Source organism: Apium graveolens, chromosome 9 (genome assembly GCF_009905375.1).
Source record: "Apium graveolens cultivar Ventura chromosome 9, ASM990537v1, whole genome shotgun sequence".
Classification (NCBI taxonomy): domain Eukaryota; kingdom Viridiplantae; phylum Streptophyta; class Magnoliopsida; order Apiales; family Apiaceae; genus Apium; species Apium graveolens.
Window position 1 is genome coordinate 2,499,088 of NC_133655.1, and position 19,415 is coordinate 2,518,502.

The 19,415-nt window shown below is 32.5% G+C and overlaps 1 long non-coding RNA gene across 1 annotated transcript; it reads right to left on the reverse strand.

The window, feature by feature from the left end:
• Positions 1-14,693: 14,693 nt before the first annotated feature.
• Positions 14,694-17,214, reverse strand: LOC141687336 (uncharacterized). Its single transcript, XR_012560987.1, has 4 exons — positions 17,016-17,214; positions 16,828-16,931; positions 15,369-15,427; positions 14,694-14,926 (listed from the first exon to the last, which is right to left on the reverse strand). It is a non-coding gene; the product is annotated as an uncharacterized LOC141687336 (long non-coding RNA).
• Between the last annotated feature and the right edge of the window lie 2,201 nt (positions 17,215-19,415).

The window sequence follows — 19,415 nt, forward strand, 5'->3', positions numbered from 1 at the left end:
CTCTAGGTGCTTGCTTTAGTCCATAGAGTGCTTTCAACAGATAATACACATGGTCTGGAAAATTTTGATCTTCAAAACCTGGAGGTTGGCTTACATAAACTTCTTCCTCCAATTCCCCATTTAGAAATGCACTCTTGACATCCATTTGATAGACTTTGAAATTGGCATGGGCTGCATAGGCTAGAAAAATTCTGATGGCTTCAAGTCTTGCAACAGGAGCATATGTCTCATCAAAATCTATTCCCTCTTGTTGAGAATAGCCTTTAGCAACCAATCTGGCTTTATTCCTTATGACAATGCCATTTTCATCCATCTTGTTTATGAATACCCATTTGATGTCAGTAGGACTCTTGTTCTTTGGTTTGGGTACCAGCTTCCAAACTTTGTTTCTCTCAAATTGGTTCAGCTCTTCCTGCATAGCTAATATCCAATCTGGATCCATTAAGGCTACTTCCACTTTCTTAGGTTCCTCCTGAGATAGAAAACTACTATACAGACATTCATCTTGAGTAGCTCTTCTTGTTTGCACTTTAGATGATGCATCACCAATGATCAGTTCAAAGGGATGATTCTTGGTCCATTTCCTTTGAGGTGGAAGATGTGCTCTAGATGAAGTGGCCTCAGTATTGTCGTGATGTGAGACAGAGTGTTGATCAGTTGAAACTCCCCCTGAGTTATTGGTCCTTTGCAGGGAACTTGGAGTTCTATCAACTGATGATGTAAATCGATTATCCGTTGATAAACTATGATTAACGGATGCTTCATTATGTACTTCAACGGATGATGCACTATGTCTTTCAACGGATGCAGAATTCTGTGCATTATCCAAAGGCATATCTTGAATCCCTTTAGAAGTGTCATCTCCATCAATCTCCTCTTCACTATCAACACAATATATCTCAATGTTGTCAAATTTGAGTCTTTCATGGTGTCCCTCATCTGTTAGTCCATCAATCTTTTTATCATCAAACACAACATGCACAGATTCCATAACAATATTGGTTCTTAGATTGTAGACCCTATAAGATTTTCCAGCTGAGTAACCAACAAATATCCCTTCATCAGCCTTTGCATCAAACTTCCCTTTATGGTCAGATTGATTCCTCGGTATAAAGCATTTACATCCAAAGACATGAAAAAGTTTAGAGTTGGTTTTCTTCTCTTGAATAACTGATAAGGAGTCATGCCTTTAGCTTGATTGATCAAAGAAATATTCTGAGTGTAGCAGGCACAATTAACAGCTTCAGCCCAGAAATATGTTGGTAACTTTGATTCTTCAAGCATTGTTCTGGCAGCCTCAATTAAAGATCTGTTCTTTCTTTCAACTACCCCATTTTGCTGAGGTGTTCTTGGAGCTGAGAACTCATGCATGATTCCATTTTCTTCACAGAACAGCCTCATTGCCAAATTCTTGAACTCGGTTCCATTGTCGCTCCTGATATTCCTAACCTTCAAGTCAGGATGATTATTGACTTGCCTGATGTGATTGATAATGCTTTTACTTGCTTCATCCTTTGATCCAAGAAAATAGACCCATGAAAACTTTGAGAAATCATCTACAATCACTAAGCAATATCTTTTTCTTGCAATTGACAATACATTGACCGGTCCAAACAAATCCATATGTAGCAGCTGTAATGGTTCATCAATTGTTGTTTCAAGCTTCTTTTTGAATGATGATTTCCTTTGTTTGCCTTTCTGACAAGCATTACACAAACCATCCCTTGAGAATTCAACAAGAGGAATTCCTCTTACTAAGTCCTTTTTGACTAGATCATTCATTGTCTTGAAATTCAAATGGGATAGCTTCTTGTGCCATAGCCAACTTTCAACTGAACTTGCTTTGCTGAAGAGAGAAGTAATAGATTCTGCATCTGTAGAGTTGAAGTCAGCTAAGTACACATTTCCTTTTCTAACTCCAGTTAGAACCACTTTATTGTCTTTCTTACTGGTGACAACACAGGCTTCTGAATTGAAGAAAATTGTATTCCCTCTATCACATAGCTGACTGATGCTCAGTAAGTTGTGCTTGAGACCATCAACTAATGCAACTTCATCAATGATGACATTCCTTGTTGAAATCAAGCCATATCCCATAGTAAACCCTTTGCTGTCATCTCCAAAGGTTATGCTAGGGCCAGCTCTCTCCTTAAACTCTGTTAGCAGGGAGAAATCTCCTGTCATGTGTCTTGAACAGCCACTGTCCAAGTACCATAGATTTCTTCTGTTTCCCTGCACACCATAAAATCAATCAAGTTGATTTTGGTACCCAAGTTTCCTTGGGTCCAATCATGTTAGCCTTTCTCCTAGACTTCATTCCTCCTGCATCTTTAGACTTAGGTAACTTTGAGTCAACCTTGATCTTAGATGTAGTTGGTTGAGGTGTAGGGTTAGTCACAGAATCATTTAGCACATTTGGAATTTGATAAGGCATGGATTGTGCAAACATGTTATTCCACATAGGCATATTGTATGGCATTTGAGGCATACTAAATGCAGCAAGATAAGGATTGTTAAAATATGGCATGTTTGCAAAATGTGCATAAGGATTCTGTTGAGACATAACAGGCATAGCATGCAGAGGTGATGCAGACATATTAGGCATGGAAGAGGGTACAGGTATGGGAGTTTTCTTAATAGATTTGCAATTAGCAGATAGATGATTAACACTATTACAATGCACACAGCTTTTTCTAGGAGCATACTTATCAGGAGTGTAATTGTTATGTTTGTTAACCCCTACCTTCCCATTTCTATTAGATTTCCTTTTAGTTTCCTTTTTATCCTCAACCACTTTGAGCCTATTCTTTAACTGTTCTAAGGTCATGTGTCCTATATTCACCTTACTGAAATCTTTGGATGTGCTTGCTTCTTCTTTGACAAAGTTCTTGGAAGTTGAACCAAACTTTTTGTTGAGTTTCTTTAAATTTTCACTTTTAGAAACATCTGCCTGTTTTAGCTGAGGAACCTTCAACGGATGCTCCTTTTCTTCCTTCAACGGATAATTTTCATCATCCGTTGATTCCACATCCGTTGACAGCCCATCAATTAATTCCAGTTTCTTTTTGTTTTTATCCCAGGCAGTCTCACAGAATGATTCAATTCCTTGGACCTTGGCAATTTGAGCACTAACATCCCTAGATGTCTTCCAGGCTTTAATCACCTCTTGCTCTCTCTCTAATTGATTAGAAAGTATTTCTACTTTCTTAACAGATTCAGCTAGTTCATTTTCAACAGATATACAATGTAGCTTAGTTTTCTCTAGGTCAATCAACTTATCTTCTAACACAGCATTTCTATCACTTAAAAACAAATTGTTCTCTTTAATCCTACTATTTTCTTTAGCAAGAGATTTAAGAGACACACGCAAATGATACAGTTCAGTAGACATGTCATTAAAAGCATCATTGCACTCTTCTTTAGTAAGTTGTGTTAAATCAGTAGTGATTACCTGGTTGCTTGATGAACTAACTTCATTTTCCTCAGAATCAGCCATGAGAGCCAAGTTGACATATTCCACATCTTCATCCTCTTCTTCTCCATCAGCTGCCCAGTCTTTTTCTTGAGTAATGAAAGCCCTCTCATTTTGCTTGAGCAGATCAAAATATTTCTTTTTGTAATCTACTTGGTCAAATTTCTTCTTTTCAGAAGTTGGCTTTCTGCACTCACTTGCAAAGTGTCCACTTGTACCATAATTGTAACACTTGAACTTGGATTTGTCCACCATGTTCTTATGAGGTTTAGTGGCTCTAGTGTTTTTCCTAAATTTCATCTTTGCAAATCTCCTGGACAGAAATGCAAGATGCTCATCAATACCATCAGAGTCATCTTGGCTGGAGTTGTCTTCATTCTCAACAACTTGCTCTTTACCCTTGCTTGATTCTGATTTGCTTGTGCCAATTTTGAGACTTGGCATTGTCTTCTCCTCATTCCTGGTTTCCATCTTCCCACTATCAGCTACAAGAGCAACTGTTCCTCCTTTTCTCTTTCCCTTTTCCAACAGCTCATCCTGCTCCATTTCAAGTTCATAAGTCTTCAAAATTCCATATAATCTTTCAAGAGTGAAGTTCTTATAATCTTGAGAGTTTCTCAAAGAAACAGTCATGGGCTTCCATTCCTTTGGCAGAGACCTAAGAAATTTTAAGTTGGAATCCTTGACTTGGTATACTCTACCATACAGCTTCAGTCCATTCAACAGCTTTTGGAATTTATTGAATGTGTCATTTAAAGATTCATTTTCTTCAAAATGAAAATACTCATACTGTTGAATGAGAAGCTGTATTTTGTTCTCTCTGACCTGCTCAGTTCCTTCACAGATAATTTGTACAGTATCCCAAACTTCCTTTGCAGTTTGGCAATTGATGACATTGTCAAACATATCTTGATCTAAGCCATTAAACAAAATGTTCATGGCTCTCTTATCCTTGCGGATTTCTTCCATGTCTTCAATAGTCCATTCTGCTTTTGGCTTGGGAATGGACTGTCCAACAGCAACTGTTGCAGTAGCAGCTGTGGCTACTTTGTGAGGGATGTGAGGACCATTTTCAATACAGTTGATGTAGCTTTCATCTTGAGAAAGTAGATGTAAATGCATCTTTACTTTCCAGTGATGATAGTTATCCTTTTCCAGGACAGGGATCTTTACACCAATATCCTTCCTATTCATAATGGTAACAGGAGGATTTTTCTGTGCACTCATCTTTGTTAGTTTCCAAGATCTTTAAACTCTTTGTATGTCAAGAGCTTGCTCTAATACCAATTGTTATTCCTAGTGAACTAACAATGAGATTTACAGAAGGGGGGTTGAATGTAAATCTCAAAACTTTTTCAAGTTTTGAGCAGTTTCAAAGGCTGTGTGTTTAAGATAAACAAGTGTGTGAATTGCTTTAAGCTAATGCAGACAGATATATATTCAAACACAAAAGTACAGAACACAACAGACCTTAAAAACTTTTCTGGTGGATTTGTTGTTCCACCAGAGATGGTATTTCAGAAAATCTGTGATTCAAGAAGTTGATCACAGCTGCGTCCTAGTACAAACTAGATAATTTTTCTCAAGATTTTTCTAAACAGCTCTGGAAAAATTCTTATCTAATTACTAGCTACTGCTTGGTTTATATATCACCAAGTTTACAAGTGAAGACAAAGATAAAAATACAATAATAAAATAAGTTCTCCACTTGTTTCTTTTCCATTTTACTCCAGTGCATTGTTGACTCTTGCATCTTTATACTAGAGTAGAACGGCTGCTTTTTCTGATGTTCCTGAAATAGGCTACCACATCTCAGTTGTCTCTGTCAACCCATGTGCCTCTGTTTGTAGGTACAACTACCACTTGTCAACTGCTATTTAACAGAACATCCGTTGAAGCCTTCATCCGTTGATGGCTTTATCCGTTGATGTGTTAGCAGTTGAAGCTCTATCCATTGATGCACTCATCCTTTGATGCACTCATCCATTGAAGCTTTAGAGACATCCGTTGAAGCTTTGTTTCTCATCCGTTGAAGGTCTTTAAGTTATCCGTTGACACCATTTCATTTATACAAAATTACAAGGCATGAAATATTTACAATTGGCCTTCCTATCTGCATATCCTCTAGTAGTCAACATGACTTATAATATCCCTCAACATTGAAGAATGATATCTCAAATTCAGAGACTTAAATGTGCTACAACACTAGACTTATTTCTAAGTAAAGCTACATCATCAACGGATAGCCAAAATGGTCTTATCCGTTGAGGCTACAAACACTAGATTTCTACTTAAGTGTTTTGTTTAAACATATCATTAAACTAATGCACATATATTCCTAACAATGTTTTAAAAAAATCGAAACATTAATATGGTATTATCGCTAGTCAGAAGAACTGGTTAAACTATTGGTTGACTGTTTAAATACCAAATCGAATACATTTATTTTTTGCTAATAAGTTTGTCATGTCACTAAAATATATAGATCTTGACATCCGAATGGTTGGATCATTCATAAATACTTTTAAAAAAATTGAAACATGAATATGGGACTAATCACTAGTGAGAAGTACTAATCAAACAATTGGCTGATTGTTAGAATAACAAAAATTAAAAAATTATTTGTTTCTAAAAGAATTTTAATGTCAACAAAACATCTAGATCTTAACATTCGTATGGTTGGATTGTTTGTAAATATGTTTTAAAAAAATCGAAACATCAATATAGTACTATCGCTAGTCAGAAGAACTGGTCAAACTATTAGTTGACTGTTAAAATACCAAATCGAATACATTTATTTTTGCTAATAAGTTTGTCATATCACTAAAATATATATATCTTGACATCCGTATGGTTGGATCATTCATAAATACTTTTAAAAAAATCAAAACATGAATGCGAGACTAAGCACTAGTGAGAAACACTGATCAAACAATCGGTTGATTGTTTGAATAACAAACATAAAAAAAATATTTGTTTTTAAAAGAATTTTAATGTCACCAAAACATGCAGATCTTTGCATCCGCACGGTTGGATCATTTGAAAATATTTAAAAAAAAAACAAAACATCAATATGGTACCAATCGCTAGTTAGAAGAACCGGTCAAACTACTGGTTGACTGTTAAAATAACCAACGGAATACATTATTTTTTCCTAATAATTTTGTCATATCACTAAAATATATAGATCTTGACATCTGAACGGTTGGATCATTCATAAATACTTTTAAAAAAATTGAAACATGAATATGGGACTAAACACTAGTGAGAAGTACTGATCAAACAATCGGCTGATTGTTAGAATAACAAACATTAAAAAATTATTTGTTTCTAAATTAACTTTAATGTCACCAAAACATCTAGATCTTAACATTCGTACGGTTGGATCATTTGTAAATATGTTTTAAAAAAATCGAAACATCAATATGGTACTATCGCTAGTCAGAAGAACTGGTCAAACTATTGGTTGACTGTTTAAATACCAAATCGAATACATTTATTTTTTGCTAATAAGTTTGTCATGTCACTAAAATATATAGATCTTGACATCCGTACGGTTGGATCATTCATAAATACTTTTACAAAAATCAAAACATGAATGTGAGACTAAGCACTAGTGAAAAACACTGATCAAACAATCGGTTGATTGTTTGAATAACAAACATAAAAAAATTATTTGTTTTTAAAAGAATTTTAATGTCACCAAAACATGCAGATCTTCGCCCCCGCATGGTTGGATCATTTGAAAATATTTTTAAAAAAATCGAAACATCAATATGGTACTAATCGCTAGTTAGAAGAACTGGTCAAACTACTGGTTGACTGTTAAAATAACAAACTGAATACATTATTTTTTCCTAATAAGTTTGTCATATCACTAAAATATATAGATCTTGACATCCGAACGGTTGGATCATTCATAAATACTTTTACCCAATGGACAAAAAACATAAAAAAAATACATCTGCTTAGTGTTCACCCATTTCCTACCAATATTGGAAGGAAAAGACCCTAAATTATTAGATATTTTTTATTTTTCGAAAATTTGTTATTTAATAATATGTGGACTGCTGATGTGGATGGTGGGCAACGTTAGTATAAAACTTTATCAAAAAACCTAGCAGGATTGGTAGGAAATTATTTCCCACCAAACTTGGTAGGAAATAATGTCAGAATAATGACAAAATTCTTTTTTTTGAATAAACAATTAATAGTAAAAATATGTGAGAGCTGATGATGTGGTTTGTGGGACCATTTTTTAATAAAAGTTTGGTCAAAATCTACCAAAATTGGTAGGTTTTAAGTTTTCTACCAAAACTGGTAGGTTTTGATGCTTGCATGTACAAAATATGGGCTCCACATGGAGCAATTCCTACCATATTATATAGTGGTAGGAAACGATAGAGCAATTCCTACCAAAATTTGCTGGTAAGATTTGCTTGGTAGGAAACGCCCATTTTTCTTGTAGTGTTTGATGCTCACAACATCCCATACTGAAGTCAACATCAATCATCTATATTAATACCCCCTTTGATATTAACAGCAAAATAAATATCCACACCAATCTTTTCACATAATCAAAATCACCCAAAAACTCAAGAACAATTCAAAAATTCGAATTAAAATTTGGGAAAAACCCAAATCTCGCTTTTAACCGAATCTTAACCAAAATCATGAAGTCTATATACCAAAATGATCCTCAGGACCTTTATAATCATATTCTAACACCAAACCATTCAAACAATTGCTTGAAATTCAAAACCAAATTTAAAAGAATAATATGAAAATATGAAATTGAAAAATAATTAACCTGATTCGAAGATTTTGATACGGATACGATCATCTCGTCAAGAGCTTCGATTTGACTATTTATATGCCTCCATCGGATTCCAATAACGTCCTCAAATCTTCGCTTAATTGCGAAGAACATGAAGAACATTGTTCGCTTCTCTGGATAGTTATAAGATTTTATTGGATAATAATGTTTATCTGTATAAAGTAAGGTCCGGTGAAGGCTATTTATATTTATGAGAAATTAGGACCCCATTGGATCATGTCGGATATAAAAATCCAATACTTAATAGCTAAGAACAAGTACAACTGATCCAAACGGTCCCCGTTTTAGGATAAACATCAAAACCGGGTTTTTAAATACAATTTCGGGGCTTAGTGCTTTTGGTTGCACGTATTACGAAAAGATAAGATAGTATTGCAGGTACTACGAGAAGATAATATAATACTTTAATCAAAATATATTGGATAACTATCCAGATTGCACGTATATTGAGACGATAAAATATTATTTCAATACTCGTAAAACCGACTCGGAATCTTTACCGATAAAACCGTACTTCAAATCGAAAAACTCAAAACACGAAAAGTGTTTGAAATAATCAAATTATGCAAGAAATAATTTTTCGGAAATATTTTGGTTTGTAGATTCCCCACACCGTTGAAGTTGCGGGTTTCTGAATAATCACATTTAATTTCTATTTAATTAGAAAAATTATCAAATAATTCCGCAAATCATTTATAAAATCTTATAACAATCAATATTTCACTTGTAAAATAACTAAATAATATATGGCTCATTCCGAGAATATTAATAATCCAAATTCACAATTATGGAACATATAAACCGCAATTACGGAAAATTATTCACTTATAACTTTACATAAAATCCATATATAATGTTCATAAAAAGTTTTTTTATTGCTGATACGATCACAACCACATGTATCACTTAATCATGTAATAATTATACTTTGGTTTATTCCTTTCTTTTTAGGAAAATTACTTTTATAATAATAAATAAATTTTGAAAAGTCCGGGTGATTATAATCTACCCTCCTTAAACGAATTCCGTCCTCGGAATCACAGAAAGAAAGAGATGGTGCAATATGAGTTAATCCATATTACTCCATTCATCAATCACATACCAACTATTCATATTGTCATAATAATAATCATTTAAGGTCAATCACAAGATTTATAGACTCACATAATTTAAAAATCCAGGATATTACATCATACCCCCCTTATAAGGATTCCGACCTCGGAATCAACGAAGAGAACTAAGATGTATATAAATAAGAATTCTATTATACGTGTCGAAATATCGCATCGTCATCTGCTTTTGATCAACCTTGGCATACTTTCACATTTAAATAAATGAGAATCTTAAAACTTTTGTAAATGGAGAGTTCAACACCCAGAATCAATCTTTCAGAATTTTGATAATAGGACAAGATGTCTTTAGGATAGATTTTATTTGAATAAAAGAATGATTGAGAGATCAATATGATCAAACAAACTTGGTGTTGCGTGTCTAATTTAAGACACTACTAAAGGTTGTTAACCTTCTTGTAGTCACAACACACACAAGTGATGACGTCCCATCCAACTCATATCACACACACAGGTATACCTTGTGTCCCCCTATAATTAAGGTTGTTCATCCCAATCGGATTAAAGGAATATCAAGAGAATTTCTCAAGAAATTGAAAATCACTGACCTTTCACAATCAAGCTTTTATCACCCACCTTTGTTTCCAAATTCCCACAAGGAATCAATATCACTGTCATCTCATCATTTAAGATATAGAAGATCTCATTAATCAAAACTTTTTTATCAAAACTTTTAGCAGAACAAATATCATAATTCTTCACTGAAGAAGAAAATAATCAAAATAACCTTTAATTGAAGAAAAGTATTTCCAAGGTCTTCTCAAAATTCCCGTTTTCCTTTAATATATCATTGTTCGCTGCATATCTTCTTTTTTGCATCTTTAATAATCGATTAATGTTAACTCGCAATCTCCTTGTAAGATTTCATCGTAAGCGTTATCATTCACAAAAAGTCTGGCCCACCTTGATACGATCTGAAATTCCATCTAGCTTGACACGATCCGATGCCTTATCCAGCTTTGCGCAATCCTTGCCATCGAGAACTAAAATTCTAATATATTCACAGACGTTACCTCTAATAATCGAACTCAACTTTACATACCCTCTCTCATTCTCTCTTCATCTTTATACCGAACTTCCTACTCAGATTGGACACACACTCTATCTCTTTACGTCTACTCTTTAAAACAATAACCAACTTTCTAATATTTCAGTATTACTAGGCCTTTCTAGGCCATACAAGAATCTTTACAAATCTTGATTCAACCGCTTAATATCAAACCCTTCAAATGGGTCTAACTATGACGTTCTCAAAATAATATTAATATAATTTGTTCCATTTACTAGATACTGGAATATCTAGAATTAGGAATCACAATATCTATAACGATAGACACTCAACTTAAGCGCCTAACATTCACAACTTCACTATCTAACATTCACAACTTGATCTTCTCAGATTCTCGACTTAACTATCTAACTTCTCAACTTAATCGTCTAACATTTTCATCTTAACCATCTAACATTCTTAACTTAACCATCTACCTTGATTTTATTACTCTCACACCTATAGACTATTCCCAAATAGTCTTACTATACTTCTATGTGAGGTTACGCTATATTCTTCTTTTCTATTAAACTCATTACTACAACCTATATTCCAATTTCAATAACTTATAACCTGTAGCTCTGATGCCAACTGTAACGTCCCTCAAATACGGGGGTCTGGATTTGATGTCATCACACGAAAACCATCTTTACAAAATACTTTTCAAAACCTGTATTTTTGAAAAGATAATAAAAATCAAAGAATTTAAAACTTGAAAATTTAAAAAGAATTTAAAAAGGAAAACAATTTAAACCCCCTAAAATCAGGATCGCATACATGTTACAGAATTAAAATTAGAATCAACCACTATTATTAATAAACAACATCTTTTAAAACTTCAAGTCATCTTCGATAAGAAGAATCACGATTACTCTATTGACAAACCTGATTTACAACTAAATCTCAATAACAACTCTAACTCGAACCTTCTTCACCAATCCCCTAGATACCTTCTTTGACCTTTGGATAACTTAACCTTCTTACTCTTCGTCTAGCCTTAACTATCGAACTTGAATAACTTATCTTTAAGCCTTTTTGAAATGGTTATAAGAAAAGTAAGGGTGAGCAACAATACTCAGCAAGTACCAATGTAGCAACAACAATTTGAAATAGTTCATCAAGAGTTCAAAATCTCGGGGTAGTAATTAAAAAAAATTCACCAATCTTTGATTCAATTGAAACTAGGAAATCCAATCATTCAAAGGAATAATTGAATTGGACTTACATCATTTTACTAAAAACCTAAGGTTAGGATGTTGATCAGTCACGCACTAACCCCGAACATGGTATAGCCTTGTTCTTTATACTGGATCCAAGGCACACATTGGCCTATATTTGACAACGAATCTGGTTTGACCACGAATCTGGTCCACATATTTTTTTAAAATAATCCAATTCTAATAATTCAATTCAATAAAAAAATATTCTTAATTGAATAATAATCCACAGTTGTAAAAACATTTAAAAGCAGCATTGCATTTGATAATCAAATCTTTGCAACATATGTAAGAAAGGATTTAGGAACTTGTATAATAGGGTTCAAAATAAATATCACTTGAACGATAAGTGAAGATAGGGATACTTGCCTTAAATTCAATTCTCAACTCACAGCTCAGTCTCGTACTTTATACTTCACAATCTATACATATCAACTCCCCGATAACCTCTGACTATTGTTTATTTACACCACATCGTTGCTTTCTTAACTTGTTCCATATTCGCTTTGCGACACCATTCGACACAATACTATAATCACTAAATAGTCTATCAAGTTTAACTTATTATCGACAAATCCCGCATCTATAACCCTTCGCATCAACATGTCACGTACACGAATAAACCCTTAACACATAATCATTCTTTTACTCTATCACGACTATTCTATAAATCAATACGAGTTCAGACTATATCGAAAATCTGACATTATCTCCTCTATTTATTAGACTATCCCCCTGTTATTCCATTTCAATTAACAACCAATCATGACATCAATACTTATTTTGATGTCACATCAAATTAGATATCAATACGAACTTTGATGCTCACAACATCCCATACCGAAGTCAACATCAATCACCCCCTTCGATATTAACTACAAATTAAATATCCACACCAATCTTTTCACATATTTAAAATCACGCATAAACTCAAGAACAATTCAAAAATTCAAATTAAAATTTGGGAAAAACCCAAAACTCGCTTTTAAACGAATCTTAACCAACATCATGAAGTGTACATACAAAAATGATCCTCAAGAGCTCTATAATCATATTCTAACACCAAATCATTCAAATAATTGCTTAAAATTCAAAACTGAATTTAAAAGAATAATATGAAAATACGAAATTAAAAAATAATTAAGGAAGACTAATTTTGTACTAGTGCTTATTCGAAGACTTTGATACGGATACGATCGTCGAGAGCTTCGATTTGACTATTCATACGCCTCCATCGGATTCCAATAACGTCCTCAAATCCTCGTTTGATTGGGAAGAACACGAAGAACACTGTTCGCTTCTCTGGATAATTATATGATTTTACTGTATAATAATGTTTATCTGTATAAAGTAAGGCCCGGTGAAGGCTATTTATATTTACGAGAAATTAGGACCCAGTTGGATCATGTCGAATATAAAAATCCAATACTTAATAGCTAAGAATAAATACAACTGATCCAAACGGTCTCCGTTTTAGGATAAACATCAAAACCGGGTTTTTAAATACAGTTTTGGGGCTCAACGCTTTTGGTCGCATGTATTAAGAAAAGATAAGATAGTATTGCACGTACTATGAGAAGATAATATAATACTTTAATCAAAATATATTGGATAACTATCCAGATTGCACGTATATTAAGATGATAAAATAATATTTTAATACCGGTAAAACCGACCCAGAATCTTTACCGATAAAACCGTACTTCGAATTGAAAAACTCAAAACACGAAAAGTGTTTGAAATAATCAAATTAGGCTAGAAATCATTTTTGGGAAATATTTCGGTTTGTAGATTCCCGACACCGTTGAAGTTGCGGGTTTCTGAATAATTACAAATAATTTATATTTAATTAGAAAAATTATCAAATAATTCCACAAATCATTTATAAAATCCTATAAAAATCAATATTTCACTTGTAAAATATCTAAATAATATATGTCTCATTGCAAGAATATTAATAAACCAAATTCACAATTATGGCACATATAAACCACAATTATTCACTTATAACTTTACAGATTATCCATATATAATATTCGTAATTTGTTTTTTTACTGCTGATACGATCACAAACACATGTATCACTTAATCACATAACAATTATACTCACATAAATAATAAATCTGTATTTTACAAACAATATATGAACTTTGGTTTAGAAAGAAATTTACACATCGATAACACAATAACCCAGATAATATTTTGAAACTTATACAAGCTAGAATAAAATATTAAAGTTTATTCCTTTCTTTTTAGAAAAAATTAGTTTTATAATAATAAATAAATTTTGAAAAGTCTGGGTCATTATAATCTACCCTCCTTAAACTGATTCCGTCCTCGGAATCACAGAAAGAAAGAGAGGGTGCAATATGAGTTAATCCATATTACTCCACTCATCAATCATATACCAACTATTCACATTATCATAATAATAATCACTTAAGGTCAATCACAAGATTTATAGACTCACACAATTTAGAAATCCAGTATATTACAAGAGGTATCAAATTTTATACTAAAATTTGGTTACAAACACTCCTACAGATTTTAACTTACATAGCGTTTGTTTTTACACTTGTATAGCGTTTTAAAACGCTATCCGAGCCAGCGCTATGCAAGTGCAACTAACTTGGATAACACTTTTTTTTTGTGCTATCTAAGCGCATTACTTACATAGCACTTACAAAAACGCTATGTAAATAAGCGGTATGCAAGTGAACTATTACAATAACCCTTACATAAACGTTATCCAAGTCCTTTGTATTACATACAATATTTCTTGCATAACTCGTAGGAAACGCTATGCAAGTAGTCTTATCTTTTTAAAAAAAAATGCTTGTCTGGCTTTTTTCATAATCCTAATTTCAATATTATTATGCCATTTTATTTGCTGGTATTCCTTAAAATGGTTTAAAATTTATAAAAAATAAATAAAAACTTGAAGATGCATCATGTAAATCATAATTTCAACAAAAATTAGAATAACTCAGAGTTCCAAATATCAACAACTTCTATAAATCTTATCAAGGTCCACAAGGCACAAGCCAAATCTTCTCAATTGATTCTTATAATGAATAATAAAAGTACAGTACATACATTAAAACAAAACATAAAGAACTACTTCTTTTACAATTGCCTTCTAAAAGTCTGATCACACAAGTACCCTGCTTCTAGCAGAGCATTTTTATCTGGATAGGTCTTCAATATCCGGGAACAGGTAAACTATATACAAAAAAATTGTAAATAACTTAGATCATATAAAATAATACACATAAGTTTACTAATAGCAGTTTAACAAACAAGGGCATATAAGTGTGTGTATGCCACACCGAATTTACAGAATTAAAAATCAAATCATGGACAAAAAAATATATTCACATGAGGGAACATGAGACAGTACCATTAAATATTTAGATGCTTAAATTGAGCGCCCAGATTGTATTAGTTTTGACAAAAAATTACATATCCCTCTTTCTTTACACTGGTTCAGTCAACTATACATACTCACTACTATAAAATGCATAACAGAAGATGGTAAGTAAGGCTTTAGCGAGAGTGGAACATATATGACTTATAATAATTGTAAAGTAGAACCACTCTGACATATTACACAAAATGACTCAATACGTCCAACATTTTCAAGACAGAAAGTACTAAAATTTACCATCTTGGATTGTCAGCTCTACTGCATCAGCTTTTGATTATGCGAAAACTCCAAACACCCTAAAGATACATAACAAAAGTTGGATTTTTTATCAGGGTAGAACAGATATAAATCCAAGTTATAGAACAGAATTTTTTATGAGCATAGAAAGTAAATAAGTCATGTTAACTAGAAAATAAAAAAATTCAAGTCGCAAGTTCGATAAAAATAACACTATTAAACAAAAAGGATAAAAAGCAACTATCATTACTTGATAATTGAAATAGTCAATAATAGAGATTCGGGCCTTGCTAGAAGGAAGAAGAAAATACCTGGGAAATCTAGCTTTAAAATACAAAAAGTTGGAATCAATCAAATGATCTTGTTAGTAAAATCTATTTCGCCATTATTGTCACGAGGGTGTGTCTAGTACAAAGGCACTGCTTACCCAAGCATATAAACTGTGAGAATTTAGATTATCAGAGATCACAAAATCTAGTACAAAGTCACGAGGGTGTGTGTAGTACAAAGGTAAAAGGGTGTGTCTAGAACAAAATGTTGCATAAAAAGAATATATCAGAGATCACAAAATCTAGTACAAAGTCATGAGGGTGTGTCTAGTACAAAGTCTAGGACAAAGGTACAAGGGTGTGTCTAGAACAGAATGTTGCATAAAAATATTATATCGGAGATCATTCATATGTATAAGTAAAATGTAAATTAGTAACTATAGTTAAATTAATTTAAAACACAAAATCTTCAATTTCAAAATCAAAACCAATAAACCTCAATCAATGGAATTGCACTGGAAGACTCAGTGACTCACCCGGTGGATTTAAGTGAGAAAACTCAAGAAAGACTCAGTACTTTAACTACAACTATGAAAACTCTCGCTAAATTTGCTAACATGAAAGCTGAGAAAACTTTTATGGTCTGCAAGAATACTTATCTATATAATTTATCACAACTGAAAATCATATACGTTCTTTCAATTTCAAGAATTTAAAGCCAATATTAATAAAGGAATACAGAGGATATATAATAATCAATAATGTAAATGATATTACTTGTCTTAAATTCTTAAGAGTTCACATGCACCAGGCCTGGTTATACATGTATACTTGTTAATCATGCACAAAGCTAAAGAGGAGAAAATAAAAAGACTAAACTAAACTACTATACTCAAAATCACACACCTTACAAATTTAATCCATTATCCGATCAAAATAATTGAAATACTAATATTTTGATCTGTTAATAGCTACAAAATAAAAAAAAATCAACTTTACAGCATCAACAAATCTAAATCATCAAAATAGCAAAAATGACACATTATATACACTTAAATGAGAATCACTTCAAAACTATAGATACAAACTCTGAAACACAGATGTTACTTGAAATATAAAGATACAAATATTTATAGCTAGTTAAAAGAGATCATGATGATAAAGACCCATTAACTATACAATATCATGACCTTAATACTTGCAATTCACTTCTCGAATGTTGTCAAAACCAGAGAAAAATTCCAATAATAGTCGTTCCTTCAACCCAATTACCTTAATTGAGCATCTGAAACCCCTAAAATAAAAATCATAAGAGAGAAATTTAAAACCCTAATTAACAGAATAAACTAATCAATATTAGTAGGATACGAAGACTCACAATCGATTTGAAGGAATCCCAAACTTTGCCCCCAAAGAAACACATATGCCCGAGAATAAAAATCTCCTCAACAGATTTGTTCGATTAGTCTCTTCAATTCAATTTTCTAGATACAGTGAAACGTCGGAGAAGAAAAAAAGATGGCAACAGTGTCTAATAAAAGAAAACGACGCAGTCTTAGTTTAATGTGTAACAAACTTAAAATAAATAAAATAGAAACTATAATTACTTAAAATATGTTATCTAACATAGCGCATTTTTGAAACGCTATACAATTTGTAGCTTAGGTAGCGCTTGCCATAAAAATGTTATGTAACTATTTTTATTTTATTTTATATTTTTTTCCCAATTTACTCTCAATATCTTAGACAGTGTTCTTTTAAGAAGAGCCACGTAATTATCGAACTTGCATAGCATATAAGAAAAATTGCTATACAAGTAGCGTATCCTAAGTTCAAATTTGTATTAGTGAAATTATATGACATGACTTTAGATAATATTATTGGTGAGATTTGTGTGAATGGAGGAGGTCCACTATTATTAAATGATTTGTAGCATGACATGTGACATTTGAGATCTATTTTGGTTACCAATTTGTTACCTATAGCATTATTCTTATCACTTTATTACAAATTGTCACTTATAATGCTTAACACTTGTGCAATTTTACATTTTTGTCTTTTTATACTATGTACTCAATTATTTTTTTGGATTTTATTTACTTTTTTAAGTTTTCAAATTTGTATAGTTTCAATAACATGACAAAATATTATACCCAATAATCATTCATGACATTTAAGTGCTTCGAATCACAACCATATACTCATCTTAAAAAAATATTATTATATTATTATATTTTATACATTGTCAGCCATGGCGAGGGGTACAAAATTTTCGTTATGACATAACAACACGTGAATGGTCTGTTTTAGCTGCAACAATTAGGTGGTATCACAGAACTACCACAACTCACACATGTGGATCCTTCAAACTCCAAGTGAATTGGATGAGTTTGGTGGTTCATGTATTACATTTGAAAATGTGGTGTCATGAGCTCGTCACAAACAACTATCAATTCATATCATAACCCTAAGAACTCCTAATAATTTTCTCATTGTGATAAATAATTGAGATAGACGGGGGATATCGAGGAAGGTCACCCCTTAATTTTTTAAGATGCTTTTAGATGAAAATTTGTAGTTAATAAATTTTCCTTGCTAGACATGTTAACCCGTTTTATTGCATTGATTCCTAGTGCAAAATTCTGGTTTGTAGATGACTAACACCAACTTGATCTTAGGTTAATCTTTTTAAACAAGTTGTCAAGTCCCTTCCAAAATAATAATAATTACACTAGAATCTTTCGATCTTAAATGTTGATAGTGGTTTTAAATATCTTCATCCTCTTATTACCAATGATGCTTAATTATATTAAAAAAATCCACTGTTGGGATGCAGACTTCTTCAATGCATCTAAGACTATAAACAAACCGAGCTGTTCGTGAATAGTTCAAGCTCGACTCGCTAAATTAAAGCTCAATTTGGCTCAGCTCGTAAGAGCTCGAGCTCGAATTCGAACAAAAAAGTGTTCTTTAAGATTAATGAGCTCGATCCGAACTCTAGCATGTTCGACTCGAGTTCGACTCGAGATCAGTTTCATATTAATAAAATCGGTTCGAAACTAAATAACTCGTGTTCGGATCGTTAAAGCTTGAAAAAAGTACATATAATATTTTTTCTTGTTTTCTTGTATTTATTCAAACCACCCCTTATTCCTTTAAGAAGCCATTTTAATATACAAATTTGTAATAAAATACAGCAAAATCGAACATTACAACATAAATCGATGTATAACAAAAGACATAAATAGAGAAATTAAAATATATAATCACACAAACACACATATATATATATATATATATCTTAATCAAATATATGCATCGTGAGAGATATAGAAAGAGGATAGATGATTATGGAGAATTAAGAAATGATAAATGATAATTTAAGATTGAGTCGAGATACGAACCTTAACTGAAGCAGCTTTAGCTTCACTGTGTTTTAGTTTTACACATTTAGGGATTAGGTTATAATAAATCAATATACTTTAGGTTGGTCTGGGCCTAATTTTCTTTCTTATATTGATAGTTATACTTGAGCCTTTATTTGTTAATAGTTGTACACTAGTGTGACTCAACTCATTAATGTTCGATAAGCTCAAGTTTGAGTCATTCACTAACAAGCTCGAGCTTGAACACAACTTTTATGCGATAAAGATGCTCAACTCGGTTCGTTAAGAAAAAAAGGTTAAGCTCGACTCATTTTCCTCAAAACTCGGCTTGACTTGGTTCGTTTACAAGCCTACTTGTATGTACTAATTCTTCTGTCTTAATAGATTCCCTT